Source organism: Coloeus monedula (assembly GCF_965178545.1).
Source record: "Coloeus monedula genome assembly, chromosome: 2".
Lineage (NCBI taxonomy): Eukaryota > Metazoa > Chordata > Aves > Passeriformes > Corvidae > Coloeus > Coloeus monedula.
Window position 1 is genome coordinate 14,150,882 of NC_138782.1, and position 15,156 is coordinate 14,166,037.

Below are 15,156 nucleotides of genomic sequence, written 5' to 3' on the forward strand. Positions count from 1 at the left end.
CGGCTCTTTCTCTGCGCAAGTTGCGTAGTGACCGATGTCTTTAATTGCATGTAAGCTCAAATGAACTCCCATTTTAAAATGGATCCCGTAAGCCTTTTCCTGCTTAGCAGAATTGGTTTGAGGTACTTTCAGGAGGTGTTTAAATGTTGATGACTGCTGGTGGATTAACAGCATAGAGAAAATGAAGTCTCTTCCACCACAGAATAATAAATGGCGACTACATAACATTTTGCCTGGTCAGAAAATAAGAATGGTCCCCAGACCATATCAGGTTTTGGTCTCTCAGCCAAATCTGCCATGCAAGGAGCCTGTTGGTAGGAAATTTTTGTCTGTGTTTGATACAGTTCAGTTCAGAAAATGAGCAGAGAGCAGGCTTCGGAGACAGCGGGAGAGAACACTTGTGTTTTGGTTCCATTTCCGTCCCCTCTGTAGCATTTTTCTCTCTCTATTCCACTATTTCAGCACACATTGTAAGAAAACAATTAACATTGTGAGGGGAAATGCCATTAAAGTTTGGAGATGCTCCAATGCCATGGCAATGGGGTCTGGCCAATTACCTAAGACACCCTGAGGTTTGAAACAGCTGTTTGTTAGAAGCCACAAAAGCCTTCTGCCAAAGACACCGGCTAGTCACTGATGTTTCAAATCCAGCTGTCAAGCAACAGCCATCTCTGGTGCTGGAGTTTCCAAGTGTGGTCTAATACTGCCCTTTGCCGTGTGCCACCAAGCAAAGGGAAGAGCCAGATTAGACTTGTGGCACTTGACATCAAAGGTCACAAAAAGGGAATCATCCCTTTTATTAGAAATCTTTCAACTGCCTCTCTATGGTGCATTTCAAAATCTTTGGCGTGGGTTTAGACAACTTCTAAATGGAAATAAACAGCAATTTGACATTTCAGTCTCTGTTCATGCAGAAACAGATTGTGGAATGATTTAGTAAAGGTGTGAAGTCTGCCACAGGTACAAGGCTCGGATCTGGAGAAATTAGTCCTGAGGGCTTGGTGGTTCTGTTTTGGGGATGTTCAGCTGCTTTGCCCATTCCTGGATCATGGGGCTCTCACTGTTATTTCACTGATCTTAGCCAGAGAGACTCCCAAAATCACAACTAGAGGTAGATCCTTGTTTGCATTAAGGCTGCTGGTTAAGAAGTTTGTGTCTCTCTTCCGGCAGCGCTTGTGGGATGGGTTTATCCCAGGAGCCCCGAAGTCGTCCAGCGCTACGCCCTGCCCGTGCTCTGGTCCTTCCTGGGGAACAAGGCGCTGCCTGTCCGAAGCGCCAATGTCCGCACTGTGGTCACCAAGCTTGCCTGCGCCCTCTACAAGGTGATGGGCGCCAAGCTGAGGAAGCACGCTGCCAGCCAGCCTCCGCATGTGCGGGAAAACCTCTCCGACATTTTGGGCTGGTGAAGGCTCGATGACCTGCAGAGAGATGGCAAAGTGCTGAGCTGGACACCTCCGGACGTGACTTCTTAGCTGTGCCAAAAATGACAGAACGCAAAGGAAGGGTGTGCACCTGCCCCCGCTCTCTCCACCCCCCTTCCTAGTCGTGGCATGGGGTGCCTGAAGCAACTTCCGACTGAGGACAAGGTGAAGGCTGAGCATGGCTCAGCCTCACAAAGAGGTAAGGCGGGAGCTGGGCCGCTCTCTGGCGGGAGGAAGGCTCTTGTGCCAGCCTAGAGAGCCTGGGCACATTGCCAGGGAACAGTTCTGCCCTGCATGTGCCCCCTGCAATGAGCTGTGCTGCTCCCAGTGCCCCGTGTAGCTGTAGGGCTGCTCAGCTGTGGGGCCGCGAGAGGAGCAGGAGGGTGCGTGTGCAGCTGAGCCATTCCTGGAAAGCACAGGCCTCTGGGCTCCCTGCTGTCCCAGGGCAGCCCAGAGGCCAGGCTGCTCTTGTGCTGGCTCTGTGCAAGTGGGTCAGGGTGTCCCCCTGGTCTGCCTCAAGTGGCTGCTGGCAGGAGCGTGTTTCCCTGTGCAGCTCTTTAGAAGTTTCCAGGGAATCTCTCCAATGAAACACTGTAGCTTCAGATGCTTTAGGTTTGCATTGCAGCCTCTGTTATATTTTGTGTCTCCACTTTGCAGGCGTGACTGGCTACAGTCTTATCAAGAAGTTTTCCTTGGACATTTCCTGTGTTCCGTAACCGACAAAGCCCTTGCCTCCTGTCCAGAAGAGCTCTCTTTCCTCGAGCTCAGGAAGAGGGTTCTGCCTGTCTGAAGAAAGTTTGAAGATTTGGATTTCTACGTTAGGCTTTGTAGTTACAGATGTACATATGTTCTGACATGTAGATGTAGGTTTGAATAAATGTGTTGTCATTTTATCTTTTAAATTTTGAAAATAGATTTTCCACAGTATATCTTTTATTTTGAGGTGTTTTCTTTGTTTGTTTTAAATAAAATAATTTTTTAAAAAACCAAGCCGAGAATGTGAGACCTGCTAGCCTAGAGGTTGTCAGAGTGCAGCTGACTCAACGTGCCACTGTCTCACGGTATTCTTTCCTCACAGCGCCTCTCCTCTTCCTCTTTTGCCATGTTTTCTTCATGTCATTTGTGCTGCTGTTTGTTATTTAGCATGACAATGGGGCCACCTCTTACCATGTTTGGGGGACACGGGACCCAGAAGATCCTGTGTAGTCTACAGTTTTCTGCCTCAATGTGTTCTGTGCTCACAAAAGGCCTGAGCAAAGCAACAAAGAGAATGTGCCCAAATCCTGAAGCTTTGCTCCTTTGCAATGTCAGACAGATCTGGCTCAGAGGTGTCTTCAATCACAATTCCATAGGTAAGAAGAGGACGTGTATTTCACTGGGAAAAGAGGCACTGCTTTGGAAAAGGCATCTGTAGGTATATTTACCCAGGACAGCAGTCCAACGGCGTTGTTTGCAACTTGTTTGCAGAAGCATGAGCGGACTGTGAGGTTATTGAACAGGTGACAAGGGTTCCTCAAATCTGTACCCTAGCCTGGGTGCCATTCAGCCCAGAGTTATGGGATAGTGGCGTAGTACATCCCACACACATTCTACCTCCAAGAAAAGCTTGGCTTGGCTTAATCGAGTGAAATAAAGAGAAGAGCAATGAAATGGACATTGAAACTCGTCACTTTAGAGTGATTCTCCTGCTTTCCAATGTCAGCCCTGTACCTCATGCTCCCAAGGCTTGTTACGAACGAGTGTTTGAGATTGCTTAAAAATTCACTGTCAAGGTTATCAGTAAAACCAGATTGAATATGTCCTAGGTTACAGTGTAAGATGCAACCAAGAGTATGTATTCTATTGTCACCTTCACAAGCTGTTAAAACAGATGGGGCTGTGTTTCTGATCTCCTACCATGACTCATTCTTGATAAATCCCTCTGGGGGCTATCTCTGTTTAATGGGCAATCAATGGCCCACTGCATGACTCACAGAATTACATCAGCCCATTGGGAGATGCTCCACCCAGGGGGAGGAGCCAAGCATTCCCACCTGGATATAATCAGGTAGGATTGAAGCACAGGCAGCTCTTCCCTACCGGATTCCCAGAGGATAAGAGCTACTACTGGACCTCTTCTGAAAACCAGATCCTTCTACAGGATCACTGCTTCAATAGGACCACTTCATCTGGGCTGCTACCACCACCCTGACTAACAGGGTGTCAGGTTGTATCCTGACTCTGTCAGTGTTCTTGTACTATTGCAATTATTTTAATTTTCCTATTAAATTACAGTTCTGTCTTGTGATCTCTCACTGGTTTGTTTTCAAACTAGTACAGAATGTTAAGTAACAGCTCAACAAAATTTGTTGGCAACATTCACACTGTTACTTACTAGTCCTTTAAGGCACAACAAGGGAAAAAAGCAACAAACAAAATGCAGTCAATCAAACCAGACATGAACTGAGAACTGTGTGTGGGTGTGTGTGTGTTTAGACGGGTTTGATAAAGGGAGAGAAAGGACAAGGATGAAAAGGAATGTGGCCTAAAAGCTTAACAGCACTCAAGCTTAACAGTAGTTAAACTGGAGCCGTGAGGAGTGGGGGTATTGGCCCAGGATCCATTGTTATCGACAATCCTGTGAGTACAGGAAACTTGAGCTCGCTGGCTCTGAGAGGCCCCACGGGAGGTTGCCAGTGGCAGCCGCTGTGGTCCAGGAGAGCTTCGAGGGCTTCCTTTTGGACCGCTGTTTATGGGCCACGAGACAGTGGGCTTCAGTCATAAAATGCTTCATCATGGCCGCACTTTGGGTCAGCGCCCTGTCTTTGGAAGTGCGAGAAGAAGGATGTTATGGCATTCAGGCAAGAAAAGTAGTTTCCAAGACTGTCCACAGAAAACCCCAGGAGCTGGTTAGACAGCACAAGTTCCTGGGAGCACTCAGTGTTTTGGGCAAGCTCAAGAGGAGCTGAGTCCAGGGGCTGTTCATCAAGGCTGAGGCCTAACAAGCATTTTCTGAGATCACAGTGTGGCCTGACAAGGCCAGGGAAGATTCACCACCCCAGTGTGAAGCATGAAGTTTTGATGTGGAGTAAAAAGCCATGGCCCAGTGGAAGCCCGGGGCAGTTTCCTCAGGCCTGCGGGAGAATCCCACTGCAGATCCTCGTGCCACTGATTCCATCTCTCCCCACTTTTCTCAGTTCTTGGTGGCAAGGTCACTTAGGTTAGACACACAGCTCACAAGAAGTGCTCCTGTATTTCCCTATACAATGAATTAAAGTGAGATTACACATCCCAAATCTGTGTTTTCTTTCTGGCAATCTGATTGATTGCAGGAATTTCTGGAACAACAAACTTGCTTCCTCAAATATTTCCTGTGCATGGTAATGAGCACAGAGGAAAGATTTAATGTTAAAAGCTTTGCCCAGGCAATGCTCTTTTGACAAGTTCCCTCCTTAGCTCTCCTTGGGAAGATCTGAAAGGTTCAATGGCCCCAGCTAAAGCTCCTGCAATGGCTGCCCGCCAGCAGAGCAGGGCTGTCAGCTGTGAACCAAGTGTTGCCACAGGCAGCAGCTTACCCAGGGCAGCAAATCAGGAGCTAGGAAGGAGCTGATCTGAAGGCCAAACCTCCTTAGCTCCTTCCAAGAGCACTGCAACAATTCCTCATTCCAAGGAGGTGCAGTGCTGGACACCAGAGCTCCGTGTGAGGACTGGACACAAGTTTGCTCCCACCGAGTGCTGTGATGGTTTCTGCAGGAGCTCTGGGCTCCTGTGCCTGCCGGACACCATGAGGAGAGAAGGAGCCGAGTACACTGACGCACCTTTGCCTCGAGCATAGGCCGGCCTTGACCAAACACACTGAAAGGTTTCCCCTTTGGCCCATGTCTCGAAATGTCCGGCCAGCTGTTTGATGACTCCGGTTGGTTTGGTGTAAAAGAATTTCCCTCAGAAATACTAGTGTCTTGGCATGACTTTATGATGTGTATCCCATATTGCTGACCTATGTCCAGAAATTAATTTTTGTGCCTTTTTATGCCTTTAAGCTGAGCCTGAGAGGGGGAAGGAAAAACTGAGCAAAACTTTTTCAAAGCAGTTTGCAGCTTGTTCAAGGTCACACAGAGATAGTGACTTTTTTCCAGCTGTGGCAGGGGAGGGAGGAGGCACCTGGCTTGCAGCTGCCCGGTCAGCTTTTGGCCAGTTGTTCAGTTTCTTTTTCTCCAGAGAGAGACTGAGAGTTGAACTTTTTTCCTTCCTGGGAATTTCAGATTTTCTCCCTTTCCTACTGGACTGCTTCAATATCAGAGCACGTCGGGAGGACTTTCCATCAAGCACAGAGGGCCTGGCCCTGGGCCAAGTCCCAGCTCTGAGGAGACCAAAGGGAGGACTCTTAACACTTTGCCAGGTTTTTTCTCCACAGCGAGAGATTTTTATTAGTTAGCATTATTTTCCTTTTCCCGTGTGTTTGTTAAAGAAATCGTTTTTATCTCTTTCACTTTCCTTTGGGGAAAATTTATTTCTTCCCGAACCTGGTGGGGGAGGGGTGGTGACCTGCCTTCTCTCAGGGGATATATTTCTAAATTTGGCCAAACCGGCACAACTAGGTTTGTCTTCCTCCGTGCCTTCCTCTCAGCAGCCTTGGGGATGTTCCTATGTGAAGCCATTTGTCTCAGTTTGAGAAAACTTAGGGCAGTCTGGAATAAGTTGTCTCCTCTAAACTGTTCCAACAATCCCTTTCCAGCAATAGGAAATGAATACTAATAGATGAAAGTGGAAAAAACCCAACACTTTATTAACAAACAGAATGCCCACAAGGCAAGGAAAAATAAGTAAGTAACTTGTAGATATCAAACTGTCAGACCTCACCGTCCTCCCACTGGAACAAAGACCCAAAATGCCAGAGGAAAACCCGCCCAGGACACGCGTTACAAGATGGCGCCGGCTTCTCTCTCGGGAAAAACAGGAGCTATCACGGAGTAGTTCTAGCAGCAGATGAAAGCTCGGTGGCTCGCCCAGCGTCGACTTCCACCCCACGGCAGAGCTCCGCAGAACGGTCACGGCAGGTGAGGCGGCTGGGCTGGTGCCCCTCGGGGTCTTTTCTCCCCGGCGTGGCTCAGCTCACAGACTCTTGGGCTGGGAGCGGGGCCACTCCACTTCTGCAGGCACGATGTCCCTGGTCTTGGACAAACAGTTTTCTCCTAGGAGAGCCCTGCATACTGTTCCACACATCTTTCCTAAAGGCCCAAACCAACTCCAGACACTGTACCTACAGCAGGTTTCCACAAAGGGCTGCAGAAATCCAGGACAGCTGCAAGTGAGTGTCGGAAGGGTTTTGTCCTGGTCCTGACAGGAGAATTCTTAATAATCTGAAGCAATTTCATTCAGATGTAGCATAGGATCTGAGTTTTTTCTATTGATATGTTTCAGGATGACTAACAAGCCGGTACAAGGCTGACATGTGAAAGCATGAGCATGTCCTCCAAAGTCCATTTTATTATTCTTCTGGTTTTTCCCCTCTAATAAGCCAAGGCAAGCTTTTCCTGGAGACAGAACATGTGTGGGATGAACTGTGGTCCCTCACAGGGTCACAGGGCTGGCAGTGACAAAGCAGGCAATCTGCTTCATTGGGAACCACTACAGAGCTACATCCCAGGGTGGGTTTCAGTAGCAGGGTATTATTAAGAGCTCCTTTCCTGCATGAGGTACAAAAAGAAGGTCCCTGATGATCATCTTGCAGCCATGCAGTAAAGAAGTGATCCTGCTGCCCTAATTAAGCTTTGGCTGTGGCAATGACACTCTTCCCACTCATCTTTTTACACAGACACTTCAGGTTTTCCCCACACTCTTGCAATACTGGCAGTCGCTGTTTCCTATTTACTGTTCTTCCCCCGAGAGTGATGGTATAGCTGCAGCTTGGAAACAAAATGCCCTGAGATCTGGGTATCCTGAAGGAGCATGAAATGCTAATTAAATGTTAATCTGGGTAGCTACCCAGATCTGCACTTACCAGTATTCTGAGGCAGCAGCAGGAGGATCATGCATCATTCCCGTTTGTTGGTGTTCCTGTTTCTGGTGTGCAAGAGCAATGACTTAGCGGAGAGACAAAAATGCCCCTATTCAAACAGTGGGTGTGCAAGTAGACATGAAGTTTCACTGCCTTTTCTAGGATATTTTAGAAAGATCTAAGAGAATATTGCAGGAGGGAGCAGGTGCCTAATTTTGTCTCCAGAGGAATTCCCAAAGGACACATCCACTCTGCTGGTGATGGCAACCCCATAAGCTCATGGACTAGTTTTCCCTGACGCATGCCAGCCTTCCCAGGCTTTACTAGTCTGGGATTTGACCCATAGCTAAGCAAACACACGCAGCCACGTGACACAGAGTTGTTCCTCCAGAAAACCTAAGTAACACATTCACATGCATTTTCTTCTCTAACATCTGAACCTGGAAACCATGAAGACTTTGGTGTCAAAAGGTTACAGTTTGCACTGGGCTCAGAAGTGTTTTTCCCTAAGGCAGAGCAAATTGACATGTGAGGTTTAAAAGCTTCAAATGACTATGAAAGGCAACTGAGAAATAAATTCTGGAAAGGCAGCATTGTCAGTGATCATGCAGCCCACCAAGAGCTGGAGCTGAAGCCAGAATTGCTTCTTCCAGCTAGGCAGGAATTCAATATGCTGACAAGCACTGGTCCATGGTACCAAATGATCCCATACCTGTGGGCTGAATGACACCCAGGCTAGGGTACAGATTTGAGGAACCCTTGTCACCTGTTCAATAACCTCACAGTCCGCTCATGCTTCTGCAAACAAGTTGCAAACAACGCCGTTGGACTGCTGTCCTGGGTAAATATACCTACAGATGCCTTTTCCAAAGCAGTGCCTCTTTTCCCAGTGAAATACACGTCCTCTTCTTACCTATGGAATTGTGATTGAAGACACCTCTGAGCCAGATCTGTCTGACATTGCAAAGGAGCAAAGCTTCAGGATTTGGGCACATTCTCTTTGTTGCTTTGCTCAGGCCTTTTGTGAGCACAGAACACATTGAGGCAGAAAACTGTAGACTACACAGGATCTTCTGGGTCCATTGTCCCCCAAACATGGTAAGAGGTGGCCCCATTGTCATGCTAAATAACAAACAGCAGCACAAATGACATGAAGAAAACATGGCAAAAGAGGAAGAGGAGAGGCGCTGTGAGGAAAGAATACCGTGAGACAGTGGCACGTTGAGTCAGCTGCACTCTGACAACCTCTAGGCTAGCAGGTCTCACATTCTCGGCTTGGTTTTTTAAAAAATTATTTTATTTAAAACAAACAAAGAAAACACCTCAAAATAAAAGATATACTGTGGAAAATCTATTTTCAAAATTTAAAAGATAAAATGACAACACATTTATTCAAACCTACATCTACATGTCAGAACATATGTACATCTGTAACTACAAAGCCTAACGTAGAAATCCAAATCTTCAAACTTTCTTCAGACAGGCAGAACCCTCTTCCTGAGCTCGAGGAAAGAGAGCTCTTCTGGATAGGAGGCAAGGGCTTTGTCGGTTACGGAACACAGGAAATGTCCAAGGAAAACTTCTTGATAAGACTGTAGCCAGTCACGCCTGCAAAGTGGAGACACAAAATATAACAGAGGCTGCAATGCAAACCTAAAGCATCTGAAGCTACAGTGTTTCATTGGAGAGATTCCCTGGAAACTTCTAAAGAGCTGCACAGGGAAACACGCTCCTGCCAGCAGCCACTTGAGGCAGGCCAGGGGGACACCCTGACCCACTTGCACAGAGCCAGCACAGGAGCAGCCTGGCCTCTGGGCTGCCCTGGGACAGCAGGGAGCCCAGAGGCCTGTGCTTTCCAGGAATGGCTCAGCTGCACACGCACCCTCCTGCTCCTCTCGCGGCCCCACAGCTGAGCAGCCCTACAGCTACACGGGGCACTGGGAGCAGCACAGCTCATTGCAGGGGGCACATGCAGGGCAGAACTGTTCCCTGGCAATGTGCCCAGGCTCTCTAGGCTGGCACAAGAGCCTTCCTCCCGCCAGAGAGCGGCCCAGCTCCCGCCTTACCTCTTTGTGAGGCTGAGCCATGCTCAGCCTTCACCTTGTCCTCAGTCGGAAGTTGCTTCAGGCACCCCATGCCACGACTAGGAAGGGGGGTGGAGAGAGCGGGGGCAGGTGCACACCCTTCCTTTGCGTTCTGTCATTTTTGGCACAGCTAAGAAGTCACGTCCGGAGGTGTCCAGCTCAGCACTTTGCCATCTCTCTGCAGGTCATCGAGCCTTCACCAGCCCAAAATGTCGGAGAGGTTTTCCCGCACATGCGGAGGCTGGCTGGCAGCGTGCTTCCTCAGCTTGGCGCCCATCACCTTGTAGAGGGCGCAGGCAAGCTTGGTGACCACAGTGCGGACATTGGCGCTTCGGACAGGCAGCGCCTTGTTCCCCAGGAAGGACCAGAGCACGGGCAGGGCGTAGCGCTGGACGACTTCGGGGCTCCTGGGATAAACCCATCCCACAAGCGCTGCCGGAAGAGAGACACAAACTTCTTAAGCAGCAGCCTTAATGCAAACAAGGATCTACCTCTAGTTGTGATTTTGGGAGTCTCTCTGGCTAAGATCAGTGAAATAACAGTGAGAGCCCCATGATCCAGGAATGGGCAAAGCAGCTGAACATCCCCAAAACAGAACCACCAAGCCCTCAGGACTAATTTCTCCAGATCCGAGCCTTGTACCTGTGGCAGACTTCACACCTTTACTAAATCATTCCACAATCTGTTTCTGCATGAACAGAGACTGAAATGTCAAATTGCTGTTTATTTCCATTTAGAAGTTGTCTAAACCCACGCCAAAGATTTTGAAATGCACCATAGAGAGGCAGTTGAAAGATTTCTAATAAAAGGGATGATTCCCTTTTTGTGACCTTTGATGTCAAGTGCCACAAGTCTAATCTGGCTCTTCCCTTTGCTTGGTGGCACACGGCAAAGGGCAGTATTAGACCACACTTGGAAACTCCAGCACCAGAGATGGCTGTTGCTTGACAGCTGGATTTGAAACATCAGTGACTAGCCGGTGTCTTTGGCAGAAGGCTTTTGTGGCTTCTAACAAACAGCTGTTTCAAACCTCAGGGTGTCTTAGGTAATTGGCCAGACCCCATTGCCATGGCATTGGAGCATCTCCAAACTTTAATGGCATTTCCCCTCACAATGTTAATTGTTTTCTTACAATGTGTGCTGAAATAGTGGAATAGAGAGAGAAAAATGCTACAGAGGGGACGGAAATGGAACCAAAACACAAGTGTTCTCTCCCGCTGTCTCCGAAGCCTGCTCATTTTCTGAACTGAACTGTATCAAACACAGACAAAAATTTCCTACCAACAGGCTCCTTGCATGGCAGATTTGGCTGAGAGACCAAAACCTGATATGGTCTGGGGACCATTCTTATTTTCTGACCAGGCAAAATGTTATGTAGTCGCCATTTATTATTCTGTGGTGGAAGAGACTTCATTTTCTCTATGCTGTTAATCCACCAGCAGTCATCAACATTTAAACACCTCCTGAAAGTACCTCAAACCAATTCTGCTAAGCAGGAAAAGGCTTACGGGATCCATTTTAAAATGGGAGTTCATTTGAGCTTACATGCAATTAAAGACATCGGTCACTACGCAACTTGCGCAGAGAAAGAGCCGTCTGTTCCCACTAAATCGCAGAGGGAACATCTGCTCTTTCTAAAGAAGTCCTAATTCATGTTTAATTCCTTTATTTGAAAAAGAGATTAAAATAGCTGCAAAACTAAATTCCCTATTCCTGGAGATCTACTTTATTCAAATGCTCTTTAAAGGGCCTTTGACACTCCCAATCGCGGAAGGTGCCCTTTTGAGATTCAGAATGAAGACACAAGGTGTATTAAACCTTGCATTTAAAGATGCTGGCGTAATTAGCAGTGGATTTAGCCCCAGCTAAAGCAAGGCTATAGATAAAGCAAGGCTATACACTGTCTTCTCTAGCATATATTGAGATTATCATTTTCCCATCCCTTGGCTATTGCTGACATAGCAAACTCCTCTGAGCAATCAATTATCAGCTGCATTTGGAGCATTTTGGGCAGCGCTGACATAGGAAGACCCTGACTGCACACCCTGAAGTGCTCAGTCCAATGGCACTTCCCCAGCACAGGCAGGGAGCCTCAGCACTCTGCTTCTGCCCCTCTGCCCCCAAAGGCTGCCTTGCACAAAATCCGTGCCTCTAACATGTGTGCTGAGTTTTGGCCTAAGCTGTGACCCCCAGGCACTGCAGGCTTCCGCCTCAAAACGTTCCAAGAGCAAAGCAAGAATTCTGTGAGGACAAAACAAACCCGTCCCCTGAAACAGCATTTGCCACCATTTTCCCTAAAGGATCAGAGCTGTCCCGGAGCTTCCAAGAGAGGAGCCAGCTTGGGAACTTTTAGCCCCTCCCTTTCCTGGAGGCAGCTTCTGAGATGCCCCAGTGAGAGCTCAGCCCTGAGGCCGAGCGCCGCCCCCATCTCAGGTGCTGCACACCTCTGCAGCAGCCAGGGAAAACCTGCCCAATACACCTTCCATGGCTATTGGGCAGGAGGGACAAGCTCAGCACCTCCTGATTTGGAGGAGCCACTCTAGTGTCTATTCACTGGCATTCCCTGTAAACTCTGCCTCGGAAGACCTCTTGCCTTAGAAGGGGAGGCCATACCTGAGAGATGCTCCGTGACATCCAGCAGAGCTTGGCCCTTCAGTTCACTCCTTCGGTGGCTGAACTCTTTCAGCAGGGATACTTTATCTACAAGGGAAACACACATTTCTGCTCTCTCTTCTGAGGTCATAAGAGAAAGGACAGTGGGGAGGGAAGGGGCAGGGGCAACTACATTTTGTAAAAGAAAGGAAATTCCTGCTGATTTTTGAATCCTTTTCTTCTTTCCTTCCAGCCTACTTGGGAGGATTTTAAATTCCAAAAGAAAAGCTCTCCTTTCACATTTTAAATCCAAAGTTGTCTGCTGTACCAGGAGCTATGTTAAACATTTCACATCAGGGACCTCAAGAGTTCAATCACACGTAAGCAGTGAAAAGGTTTTGCATCCCAGAGCTTTGCAGAAGTGATCTTCTCTCTCCCCTATGGAAAAGGGTGAGAAGGCTCCAAAATGCACACCTCCATTGCCACCTGAAGGATAAGCTGTTTTTAAATTGTCAGGTTACCTGTGTGGATCTAGGGACAAGACTCCAAGTTACTCATACAAGAGCTATTACTGCTCAGTGCCTCAGTAGCCTGTGGGTTTCTGTAACAGCTGTGAAATCAGATCTTGGCAGAGAGACTGGAAGATTTCCCAATACTTGACTGGCGTATGTATTTTAGTTTTTCTTGTGCCTATCTGTTGCGGTTTTGGGGGTCTTGTTTGAATTTGCTGTTGCCTGCATTGGCCTGCAAGCCTCCAGTCCTGCCACTCTAATAAGCCAAGGCAAGCTTTTCCTGGAGACAGAACATGTGTGGGATGAACTGTGGTCCCTCACAGGGTCACAGGGCTGGCAGTGACAAAGCAGGCAATCTGCTTCATTGGGAACCACTGCAGAGCTACACCCCAGGGTGGGTTTCAGTAGCAGGGTATTATTAAGAGCTCCTTTCCTGCATGAGATACAAAAAGGAGGTCCCAAATGATCTTCATGCAAGCATGCAGTAAAGAAGTGATCCTGCTGTCCTAAAGAAGCTAATGCCTATGATGTGGAGCCTTCCAGGAGGCTGCTCTGCAGAGGTTCTGATGCGCCAGTGTCCCTTCATGCCAACAGCAAAGCTATTCATTTGGGAAGTCAAATGGGGCCCAGGCAAACTCCAAAAATCCCTTTGGCCCTGAATTCCAGCAAAGCTGTAGTCCAGCACTTCCTCTTCAGACAAGCAGCACAGAGCCAAGGGCTCCTGGGACTTTTGGGAAATGCGGATGCACATTCAAGCCTGTTGGGGGACTGGTGCGTAAGGACTGCACCTGCACAGCTTCTGGTGGGTGTCAGCTGGAGGTTTCCACAGACAACAACAGCTGTCAAGGCACTCAGCGTTCTCTTGACTCGCAGAGGCAGAGACACACTTGAGGAGAGTCCATGCCAGGGCTCAGCCTTACCTAAGTGAGCCATGGATTCTTCCAGCGCTTTCACAGCTGCGGCATAAACCCCGGGGTCCTTTGAGTTTAGGTTGTTTGTTATTCCTTCAACCAAACAGATGATCACCGGGTTTAAGCCATCTTTCAGGACGCCTATGATTTCAGCCAGCACGTCCAGCGCCTTCTGCTTCACTTTCTTGTGCGTATCACCAAGTCTTGGGACAAAATAATCAAAAATCTGTGAAGAGAACAAACAACATGAAAGTTGGATTAAAATGTCCTTGTTTGAGGAAGGGACGCAGAAGTGAGCACTCAGCAATGTAAAAGATGAAAGTGATCCTTCCTGTCAGGTCAGCACTTGCTTGCACAATTTTCCTGTGGGCCACTCTCTGGAATGGTTGCGCAACCTCATGCTGGTTGAAAGATTTTCATATATTTTGAAGAGGTTTGGGTGGGGACAGGATAGTTCCTATGGTGTTTCTCTCCACATTTCAGTCATTAAATTAATCCCATTTATTGATGCAAAACAGTATCTTTGCTTTTGAAGTATGGAACCAGATATTTACAATGCCCCTTTTTCTACACAGTTGCCTCAAGTTCTGAGGGCAGTTATGATTTTGCCAAAACTATGGCTGGAGGAGATCCAGGTTTTGTTCCATCTGTCTCAGAACCTGTGTCTGGAGAAGTGCAGGGCTCTGATCAACTCTTCCAGGATCCAGACCAATTGTCTACCCAGCAGGTAAACTTCTGAAATTTAATGTGCTGTACCGCTCTCATTAGAGCAGGTTCAGTCCCTTGACAGCCACATTATCAGGCACCATTTTCTGGACAAAGGGAAAAAGCAGCTGCTGGGAGGAGAAGGAAGAGATCTGTGCCTAGCCATTTCCCTCCTTTTCCAAAGAGAAAAAAAGACCCCCCAAGAAGGGTGAGCACCGTCTTTACCAAGAGGAATAGGGATGCCGATGGAAACGAGTAGCCAGAGTTGTGCCTGTGCAAGACAAGATGGAGTTTACAGAAGTATCCTTTTAAAAAAAATTGGTTTAAACCAGCCCAGCCTGATACTTCTCTTCCCCATCCAACCCCTTTTTTTTGTCTAGAGAATAATTGCCACGCTTTCAGTGGCTGGATTCCCTTCACTTAACCCAAGTGGGAGTAGGAGACAGCAGAAGTTACACCAGCAGAAAACTCTGTCCTCATCTGATGAACAGCATCAATAGGCACCTGCCAGACAAATACATCTGGACTGAAATCACTTGTCCTGAAGCGTGGACCTGAATTAAATATTTCAGGGGAAGAGGCACCAGCCTGTCCCACACAGCCAGGATGTAGTGCCAAGACACACTGAATTAACTTTCCTGCTACAGGCTTGGGAAAGGAGCTAAAGGAAAGGAACAATGAAGACACCCTACATACTTGGACAGTGTTAGTGGAGACGAGCTGGGGGCTGCTTTTGCACAGGTCTAGGAGGAGTGCCACTCCTTCCATCCGTGTCTTAAACTCCTTGGCTTCCAGGAGATTGTACAGCTTCTGGAGCGGCTCCGTTTCTTCCCCAGCCGGAGGTAACGTGACCTGGGCTTTTGGGCGGCGTAGGAGGCGTCCATCAGAGGTAGACTTCACCCTGGAGAATAAAACCAAATGAGGACCTGTTGGTGATCATACCTTCAGTTAATT